This window comes from Patagioenas fasciata, chromosome 4 (genome assembly GCF_037038585.1).
Source record: "Patagioenas fasciata isolate bPatFas1 chromosome 4, bPatFas1.hap1, whole genome shotgun sequence".
Lineage (NCBI taxonomy): Eukaryota > Metazoa > Chordata > Aves > Columbiformes > Columbidae > Patagioenas > Patagioenas fasciata.
The window spans coordinates 40,044,960-40,055,921 of NC_092523.1; the positions used below are offsets into that span (position 1 = coordinate 40,044,960).

A 10,962-nucleotide genomic window follows, 5' to 3' on the forward strand; every position below is an offset into this window, starting at 1 on the left:
GATAAGTCAACCAAAGGTAAAATATAAAGGACTAGAATACCACTTAGAAAAATGCGTACTAGTTTCTCCATAACCAATAGTTACTGACAGATTGAGCTACAGTCTTACTAACCAGATAGTTGGTATTTTCCATTGAAGTTGTTACCCATCTTTCAAAATAATCACCATGAGAACTGGAAGATGTTTTAGACTATTACAATTCAGACATCATAAGTTGTATTTTCAGTCTCAGACTTCGTTCAGGCTCATAGGATTTTTAACAGTAGCAGAACTCAGAATACATTAGAAGATCAAACATAAGAAATACAGACATCACCAAATATTATGAAGGAAATATAGATAAAACAACCAAAGAGTTTCATCAAAAGCTTATTGAAAATTCTGAAATAAAACCTTTAATTTCAATGACTTCCATGTTAGCATAAAGGTGATAAAATAAAGTGGCCCTGAATGTAGAGAAGCTGAGGGTTTTTAAATTTTTTTTAGGGGTTTATTTGGTTTGTTTGGTTTGGTGTTTGTGGTTTTGTGCCTTGGTTTGGTTTTTTTGTGTTGTTTTGTTTGTTTGTTTGTTTGTTTTTTGCTTATTTTTTTGTCCTCCTCATACTCTGAAAAAAGGATAAAATAATAACTACCAAGAAACTGTGGGGAGAGACAATTTTAAGAAATGTGTGGACATCTCCACAAGCACATGCTTATTCCTATTATGAATATTCATGAGAGCTGGCAATTTCTGGAGTTAAACTATCAAGAAAACAATTGTTTTGAAATACTCAGATTACTGTATGTTTCTAAATCTTGCTTTACCTCCAAATAGCCAGGTGCTGGAACTGCCGTAACTTAACTTGAGAGCTGATAGTCCTTAGACAACACTGAAATGTACCTGGAGAAAGCCAATAACATCCTGTGCTGCTGTAATGCGAATCAATAAGCATTCTGTCCTGTCCTGTCACTTCAGAGTTAGAGTTCTTGAACACATATGTCTGGCTTGAAGTTCTTCCTTAAAGTGAGAACAAGAACAGCTTCATTTTAGCTACAGCAACATGGAGTAAATGAGAAGTGAACCAGGCCACCGGCAATAAAAGAGTACTCATTCATGTGGCTTGACAAACACATTTTTTAAAAAGCTAACATTCTAAAACAGAAATGTAGTTCCATGGTAATGCCTAATCTTCGCAAATATAGCTTAGAATTCTTTCCCCCCGCTCATTATTTAGAGGAAACATTTTTTTATAGCTGGGATATAAAGGGCCTTCCACACCTTAGGGAGCTAATTTTAGTCACTTAATATGATATCAAAAGGATCATTCCATGTTCAAGGATAAAAAATGGCTAAGAATAGAGCCAAATGGATTTTCAAAAATCTTTCATCACTGAAGTTAATGATAAATTTAAGAATAGGTAGTGTTAGGAGCTCTTTATGAAGTGATTAATGAAGTCTGTCAAGTAGTAAATCCCAAATTCTCTAGAACTTTTTCCAGGTACATGCATCTTCAATTTTTTCTATACTAGATGAGGGAGGAAAAAATAGGAAAAAGCTTTCTGCTGTAATTATAGATTCTACTCAATGAAAAAAAAAAATCAGAATTCACATTGATTGGAAGCAAATGGATTGGTTAAAAAGTAAACAACCAAAAAAAACCCAAACAAACAACCAAAACAAAACCCACCAAAACCTAACAGCTACAAAAAGTAAAATGTGAACACTATAAGGAAACTTTTAAAATTTCAAACAGCAAAAAACCACTTCAATCTTTTTAACTGAAGTTCAAAGAAAGCACCCCATTTCAGGGTCTGTGAGGGCTTTTTTTTTTAGCTCAAAATAAATTTTCTTTTTAATTTTTCCTTTCATCCACGAGAAAGGCCATCAGCCTCCTTCCCTGCCTATCGGTGTTCCCTCCCCGCCACATATTTAGTTGAGCAGTGTTTTTCACTTATATCCTTCCTGTGCTTTAAATGACCTTGCATTAAGGACACCGGCACATCATGAATATAGATGTATAATATTAGGGCTAATTACTCTGATACAGGTGCCCAACTGAAAAAAGCATACGATGGAAATGGGAAAACATATCATACCAAACACTTACCAAGATAAAGCGTCACTACAATTTGAACACCTCAGAAATAGGTAGGGATTTTGAAGTTTCTTATAAAATCTTAAAGCTCATGTTCTCAAGCTATCATACCTGATTGAAATGCTTTCCAGTCTTTAGGAAGCCACCAGAGCAGTTCATTGGCATTCATAGTATTATGTCTAATTTATATGCTTCGAGCTTTTGAAGACCATTTGTCTTATAAGGACAGGGCTGAAGACAGTATCAGCCTAAATACATAGGATTTAGTATCTTGGCATCTCAGGCTACTTCACAATGAAATGCCTCTTTTCAGATGACGTTTATTTATCAGAACAAGTTAAATCATCATCTTTTCTTTCTTTCAGGTCTCATATCATAGCATTCAGCTAGCAGAGAACTTCCTCGCCAAGGTAGCGGTCTCCATCTGTCATTCACTCTTCATGTTTCTCAGCAGAGTTAAAAAGCCTGACAGTTTCCATGAATAACAATGACACATACTCTTATATCTTGTGAAGACACACAAATCTTACTGATGAAAAAGGGGGAAAAAAAAAAACCAAAATCACAGAGCTTGAAGAGTTTTCTGAGGACTGCTTATATCTGGTTTTGAGTGAAGATGGAACTGCCATCGCGCGTGAGGCAACCACCCTGCTTATATCCGCTATCATGTAACTGCTGACTTAGGCCACTGCGACTAAGGATCTCTCTTCGCTATGAACACATACCTGGTTTGCAATGAACTCTTCCTGCTTTTATGAGACAGATTCTTCTGTATTTCACATTAGTCCTTGCTTAGCTGGAGTTCCAACAGCTTTTAATACACAGTTATTGACTGTGTTTATGCATCTGAGCTTGAAAAGCTGTTTAAGCGTATTTGTTTGAACACTTTCTTGAAAAGTATTCTAAAATCATAGCAGAGAAGCATATTTTGGAGGAAATGCCCACAGGCAGCATGTAGAAAACATGCTTTTACTGCTGTGAGTGGTTTTCATGGTAGGTTTAGCAAACATAATTGCATAAATATAGTTATAGAGGCATATCTGTACTACCTAATTTTCAGAAGGTCTGCACTTATATATTTGGTAAAAGGTTTATTTTGTCAGTGCGGAAGACAATGAGAAAAAAATCTCAAGAAGGGAAAGGGCCTCAGCCAAGCTTAATTAGTTTCAGTGATTAATAACGCAGCACTACATCAGCCTTCGGTCAGCTTTGTGTCAGTTAAAACATTATGCCTAGCATAAGCTAATTCAAATTTCAGTCTGAAAAATTTCTCCTGGTCTCTTGAGGTTCTTTACAGAAAAAAAAAAAAAGTTAACCCATATCCCATATTAACTCCTATTACGAAAGAGAAGCCATCTGCATACAGATCTGTATTTAGAAGCACTTTTCATTATCGGCATAAGTTATTTGGTACTTTGTTTTTCCTTCAGCTCCATTCTTGAACTTCTGACTATACTCGATCAAACTGACTGAGAAATATACTTATGTCTTTAGGGGATATGTACTATTTCAGATTATAATTAGATATATATTCCTTTTTTTGTTTGTTTAAATAAGTCTATTTTCACTGTGTAAAATTCAGCTCTTGTAGAGGCTGGTCAAGCATCAGTCTTGGGGAAAAATGCCATTGAATATTATCCTAGCGATCCTGGCACAAAAGTAGGTATATGTTAATGACATTTGAAGAATCATCAGCAATAAAGGAGAAGATTAGAATAGGAAGAGATAGATGACCTTGAGGGCTAGAATAATAAAAGTGAAACTGAGTTTAGTATGGTATGGGACAAGATCATATACAGAATGTCTAGGAAAAAATATGATGGAAATTAGAAACAAAATTTTAGCTAGTAGAGTAAAATTCCATGAAGTATTAGGAGAAAGCAACTTAATTTGCTTTAAAAGAACCTTACTAACCTTATGATTAGGAAAATGCACTGTGGCTAGATGCAGCAGTAGGGACCTCGTTTAACAGATCCCAGGGTCCATTCCAGCCTGAGAGGCTCGACTGACTTGTTTAATCCATTTGACTAATGCTACTCCTACCTTTCTTAATGAATGTTACGAAAAAGTCTGAAACTCTCAAAATTGTGTAATGCCCTCCTACTCAAGGGCCAGGAGCATTACCTTACCTAGTTTTCTGATTGTCTACTTCTTTCAAGAATTAGTATTTCAAATTTGGATCCTTTTGAAAATGCTTCCAATTCAAACTGCTGAAGGCTTAGTCACCTTGACAAATCAGCTGCTAAAGAACAGAAGATGAAACAGGCAAAGTATAGAAAGAGAAATATTGTTTCTGCCCAACAGAAACCTTATTGAAACCAAGCTGGAATTGGGTCAGAGTACCTTTTGAGGGAAGCAATAAAGCTGCTTCTGTGTATTGGGTCACCCGCTATGTACTGAGTCACACAAGCCTACCATTTCTTCTCCAGCTGATTCAGAACAAAGGTTCAAAAACAGAAGACAAAATAGATCTCAAGATTTTGTTTGTTTGTTTATTTTCGAAGGGGACAAGCTGTGTACACAGCCTGAGTTGTTTTGTTCCGTGTGACTGTACAAGGACATTGATGATAAGTTATCATCACAATATATATCATGATACATTTAAACATTTGAAAATACTGATTTTTGGGGGGAATCCACTCCATAAAGTTCCTGGCTTAACAAGGTCTCAAATGCTCATTTTTTCCCAGCTGGAATGCCAGGTATTTTGCACAGCCAAAGCTCCAAGCAAGTTCAGCAGAATTTTACGTGCCAGAAAGTTTCAGAAAATTAGCCATTGGAGAGTCTACTTTATAAAGAGGATGCCTGAAGTAAGCTGAAATTAGACCTTGCACACATTTACGTTATTAATGTGGCACAGTCACAGAATGCTTAAAATTCTGCAAAATGAAAATTCATAAAATGACTCATTAGTAAGTTGCCAATATTTTGGAATAGAAGAACTTATTTCTAAATACGATGACCCTGGGCAGGTTTGGTTAGTCATTTTCCTTTATTAGCCCCCACACAGCAAACTGTATCAGATAGAAGGATTGATGAATCTTCCCAGTACACACAGAGCATGTCCTAAAACTAGTAACTGTCATTTCAGCTCTCTGTGTCTAAAACACAATGAATTCGACAATGTGAACTGTGTTATGTCCTTATTTGATAGAATACTAGGAGATGAGTATTATGTGACATGTCAGTATGTGTGATCATTTTGTTATTTTTCAAACTGCAGGGAATGTGAGGAAGGAGCTATCCCCTTTCTGGAAGACAGGAATAGAATTTATGAGCCAAGGCTACTGTGGAAACAGCACAGTAGAGAACACAAAGTAAATGGTATATAACAGTTCTCAAGACAGAAAAAAAACATCCAAAACTTCATGAAAGCAGATGAAAGTTCTGCAGCTTTGAGATATGTACTGAGATGGTTCAGTAAGAAAACACATTTTTATGACTACCGTAGTTCATAAGCACAGGAAAATGATGATGAAGTTAAACAACTTCAGAAAGTTGAAGAGTTGTTTGATGAACAGGAATATACTATACCAGCTTCTTTGCTGAGAATTCAAATTATTTTTCATCACATTTGTATTTCTAAATAAATTTTCAAAAATGCATTAACTTGAAAACTGTAATTATTACTTTTGACAGCTTAGCAATCTTTCTGTTCTTCCTAACTATTTCTTGATAAAACATTATATGCCTTTAAAATGTCTTATGACTATCTGAAGTTACACTACAAATGGGTAGGCTAGAGACAGTAATTTAAAGACATTTAAGTTTAGGATGCAAGTAGTATGATGAGTGTCAACAGTGCAGTTGCAGTTACAATTGGTAGCTCCATGGTGGAGCCAAAGGCATGAGCTTTACACTTAGAGCTGAGAGAATCAGAGCTGGAATGTAAGCGTGAGAGCATCCAGCTTCCTAAAGGAACACTTTCTTCCAGCACATCCTACATCACACTGATTTCTTAGACCTAACTGGAATTGAAGGAGTGTTTCAAGAAGTCTATTTCATTAACTGAAACAACTACTTGTTTATGTAGAGTGCCAGCCATTAAGTTTCATTGCTGCTGAATGTAGATTGTATCAAAGGTATACCACAGCAAGGGGGAAATTCCCATTTCAGAAAGGAAATAATACAAAGTCATTCCACAAAGATTTCAGACTATAATCAAGTGTCCTGGGGACAGTCTGCATCTTGTATTTTAGATAAATACTTTTATATGTCAATGAAAAGTATTCAGTATAAAGTATCTTAAAAGAGATGAAGTGCATAAATCCTTCCTTTGTTAAGGTATCATTCCAAAATTAGCTTCATAAAGCAGACTATTCTTCCCTATTCACAGGCATATTTTAAAATACAGAGCACCATATACATCAGTTTTTAATGAAGCCTGAATTTCATTTCCAAAACTGAAAGCTACTCTGCTCTTCAAAATTATTTTTAAAGTATTATAAATGTTAATGCTCAGATATACATTAAAATAACATGAGTAAAAAATAATGATGTAAAATAAGAGCAATTCTAGCATATTTTGTGCTAGCTATGTACCACCCTTTCATTAAAGAAAAAAAAATCAAAATTGAAGTAATGACTGAAGCTCGATGCTGCTCCCCATGTCGTGTCAGGCTGGATTATTCTCAGAACGAGGGAGAACTGGTGCTTCCTGATAAGTCTCTTATTGTCACACTGGGGATACTCAAAGGAAAAAAACCCTACTAGTTGACTACTTTGCTTGTGAATTTGTGGAAAGAGAGTTCAAATGCCAAGTTACTACTCTGAATGAACCACTGAGTGTCACAGAGAGTCCAGCCTATTTGATGCAGGCATAGGATGACAGTCTTCTGAACCAATTAAGAGTTATATGTATGAGAGAGGGGGCTTCGTGTTGTTGCATGTGGCAGTACAATGCTATGGGTTTGTGAATCTTTGCTTTGAAACCACCTAAAAATCATGTTATCAGAAGAACTTGCTTGTGTCTAATTACAGTGGGTTGTTTATTGTCCTAAAGCAAGCAAAGAGAATTCTTTGAGGTGAGGAGCCCTGCTTTCAATTCCTAGTTACAGCTGGAGAAGATTACCTGGACATTGCCCAAGTTTTGCCTGGCTAATGTAAAGAGTTAACAGCATCCTCCCAGGTTCCACAGTGTCTTCACTGGTAACTAACACTCTAGGAGTGAAATTTCTTCCTCGTTTAAGAACAGTGACATGATGTCACTTCTGGAAATTTCTGGAGATATAATATTCAGGGCTGTGTCCTTTAAAAATATTTATAAAGGCGAATGAGCTACAAAAACGTGTTAAGTGTTCATTTGCTATGTAGGAGAGTCATTCAGTATATTAGCAATTAGCGGAACTATCAAATTTTAGGTTCCATGTGCAACTGGCATGGACATCTTGTACTCATTTGGAAGGGGTACTTCCTGTTCAGAGGTAGATACAGAATGCTAACAGAGCACATTTTCATACATAGCTGTTGGCCTATCGTACTCAATCCACCTCCATTCATTTAAACCATTCATTTAAACATGAGGGAAAACTAGCTATTGAAATGTACATTGTGAATAAGTAGTGAATTTCCATTTGTCTTAGTGTTAGAGGTTAAGTAAGCTCTGAAGTAAGAATCAATCCTGAGAAGTACTGTTTGAACTAAAATATAGCTTTCTAATTTGTAAGCTCTTCAGTTAAGAGATGTATTAATATCTACTTACACAGTATTTCAGAGACTGGAGAGAAAGAGCTAGAAGCATTACTACAGCTAAGGTGAGAATGAGGGCTCTCAGTATTAAGTACCTTATTGATATTGTACCAACTGCCTAGAGCAAAAGTAAAAATGCAACTGTAAATTGCATGTACTTACAAAATTATATGCTGCCTTTAATGACACAATTTACCATCAGAGACCTGCTTCAATAGCAGAAGATTTCAGGATATCAGCAACGTTCTAAAGGTATTCTTGCAGCACAATTTGTTATTGTGAGTGATGCGGACGTACTACTACTCGCATAGCTAGAGCAAAGTGGAAGATTTGTTTTTGCAAAATAGCATACAATGTCCCCATAAGGGAGGAGGCTACACAATGAGAACAGGCTGTATCTCTACTGGTGATGATAATGAGCTAATGATCTCAGAGACTAGCTGGACATCAAGGAGGCTGTTGCATTAGCAACAAGGAGAAAAGGGTGCTGAGATGACAACTGTCATGCAAACTCCTACTCAGCATACTGCAAACAACTTCAGCTGAGCTGACAAAGAATGTAAAACTGCTTATATAACCAACGCCAGTTGTTTTGCTAAGGAAAAGAATTGTTATGACTCATGAGAAGAGCAGAGGAATTGCCTGAAACCTGGCAGAACAAGTCAGATAATTGCAGTGTTAAAAAGTTACCAATAAGCTGCTTACCAAGACAAAGAAGGTAAAAAAAAATAAAGGAAAAAATGATGGAATCACTCTATACTAGACAAATCTGTAACAAAATCAAGTACTGATAATGCAGAACTGTAATGCATGTGAATGTAATAAATAAATTAAAACAACAACATATTTAGGAAACTGTGGTATGAAAGATCATACAAATATATAAATACAGCTATTTAAAAAATATTACCAGGACAAGGTATTTTTCTAACATGCACAAAGAAAATCTGGATTTTGATTTTTGATTAAAGTATATAAGATACCAAACAGCAGAATAATAGCAACGCTAAATGAAAAAGATAACTTCCAAGCTCAAAAGACACCATTTCTAATTGCAATTCTAATTTAATTTGGACATCATTATGCTGAATAAAGAATAATCAATAACAGAAATGGACATTGCTTTAGAACCTACAGGCCAATAGCAATAATGCAGCTGCCCACCAATTTTTCCAAAAGGAAAAAGAATATAGTCCCAGCCAGTAAGAACTGTGTTAGTACATAAATTTCCAAAGGAGTGATTTTCTCTGAACTGAAGGCCATCATAAGCAAGACAGGTTAGAAAACAATATTTAAAGAGAAAGATGTCAAAAGAAATGTGGAAATTCTTTAAAAATAAGGTGGCTACTAGAGAGCAATAATCATGTGGTAACAATTCTGTTATCAAGATAAGAATTTCATTCAAAAGTGCATTCTGGTTCAGGACAATGTGAAGACAGTACTTAACAGTATAAGAAAACAGCAAGAAGAAAGCAGAAAATAAAACAATATAAACTTAAATCTTACACGATATAGAAATCTGATAAAGGAAGTTAAAGGCATTGTGGAAAACACATGGTAGAACAGGCCTACAGAATGTTAGAATATTTAACCTTTACAAGGTCAAGTGTATTTATAGGTAATTAGATGCATCTTCTGATGGACGTGGCACAGTAACTACTTACAATGAGAGACCTTGCAAACTGCTGGTATTTCTTCTGCCCCCATCACCAGCAGTGGTAATTCAAGTAGTGCCCAAGTACCTTCACAGGGAGAAAGCACTGCATGACACGTAAAAAGGACAAGGTTAAGAAACAGGCACTGAAATCTAAAATCACATCAACTCATATGAGCAAATGCATGTAATTTCAGCAAGAGTGGGATTAACTACTGCAATGCCTTATTAATAGGATGGGTTGACTCACCTGCTGCTTTTCTGGAGAAGGTGCTTTATCCAGGAATATTTTTGGATTCAGTACAGGCTATCTTGGCAAAAGGTAAGGTCCAGTTACTACAGAGGTCAGGCTAAATGCTCCAATAACACCTGCATTCAGTGAAACTTTGAATAATACCATTACAGTAGCCTTTTCTCATGCCTTGCTTACTAGAGGAGATAAATTCCTGGCTGTATACCCCAGGTCTGCTTCATATTGTTAATAATTTTGTAATTTCCCATAGAGAATATATTGACTAGATAGCCTCAGTCTCAGAATATTCCTTTTCACTTTTATATCTCTATGAAGCATCTATAGCTTTTTTCTGTTCTGGGAAAAGAAAATAACTTTTCTTCTTTTGATATTTCAATGTTCCTGGTGTCTTTCAGTTTTCTCAAATCTGAAGTCGCAGACAGATCCTTTGGAGAGAAACTCCAAATTTGTAGCAGGCTTTTAAATTCCTTCCTCTACAGCAAATGGGAAGCAGCTTTCCAGAAATTTCTAGTTTTTGGCAATCCTTTTTCTTTCTTCAGCTCTAACCACACTTTGGAAAAAGTTCTCTCTATGAAAAATAATTTTAAAATGAAGTTTATTTGAACTTACATATATTTCTATGCTAAGTGCCTCATCAGCTCTTCTAGTTTAATCAGTTGAATGAAAAAACCCCAACTTTTTTTCCATGTAGTTTTATCTGTGCTGTTGAATATAGAAAAAGTCAAGAAACAAAATATTAAAAAATCACAGTTAGTGTCTAAACCAAGACATTTACATCTGGAAAAAATACCATGTCATGAGCTGATGACATTAAATTAAAGGATAATTCTTAGTTAAAAAAAAAAAAAAAAAAAAAACAACAAAAAGCCTAAAGCAGCAATGAAATCATTTGAGGATAATCTGGGGTTAAACTGGGACAACCAGACCCAATTTAAGAAAGCCATGATGATGGGGGAGTCTATGGGTCACCTGTGTTAATATAATCTGAATTTCAAAGCACATGCTTTGATGCTCTTTCCAAATGTGGAAGCTATACCAAGAATTTCTACACAATGGATCAAGGCAGAAATGAAATTAAAGTGGAAATTACAACAATAGTACAAGTAATAACAATTCTTTCTTATTATAAATTTCCTATTATAAATCTGTGTGTTACGACCGGTATCCAGAACCAATTGGGACTCTTAGGAACGGTGACCACAAAGGGTACTCACAGAAAAGGTCACATCACTGTGGATCCAAAGTGCCTCTTTCTACTGCCAGAACTGTAAAAACCAACAAACAAACAAACA

General features: G+C 35.6%; 1 long non-coding RNA gene across 1 annotated transcript; it reads right to left on the reverse strand.

Annotated features, from left to right (window-relative positions):
• Positions 1-468: 468 nt before the first annotated feature.
• Positions 469-10,169, reverse strand: LOC139827915 (uncharacterized). Its single transcript, XR_011739047.1, has 3 exons — positions 9,668-10,169; positions 9,428-9,523; positions 469-997 (listed from the first exon to the last, which is right to left on the reverse strand). It is a non-coding gene; the product is annotated as an uncharacterized lncRNA (long non-coding RNA).
• Positions 10,170-10,962: the final 793 nt, after the last annotated feature.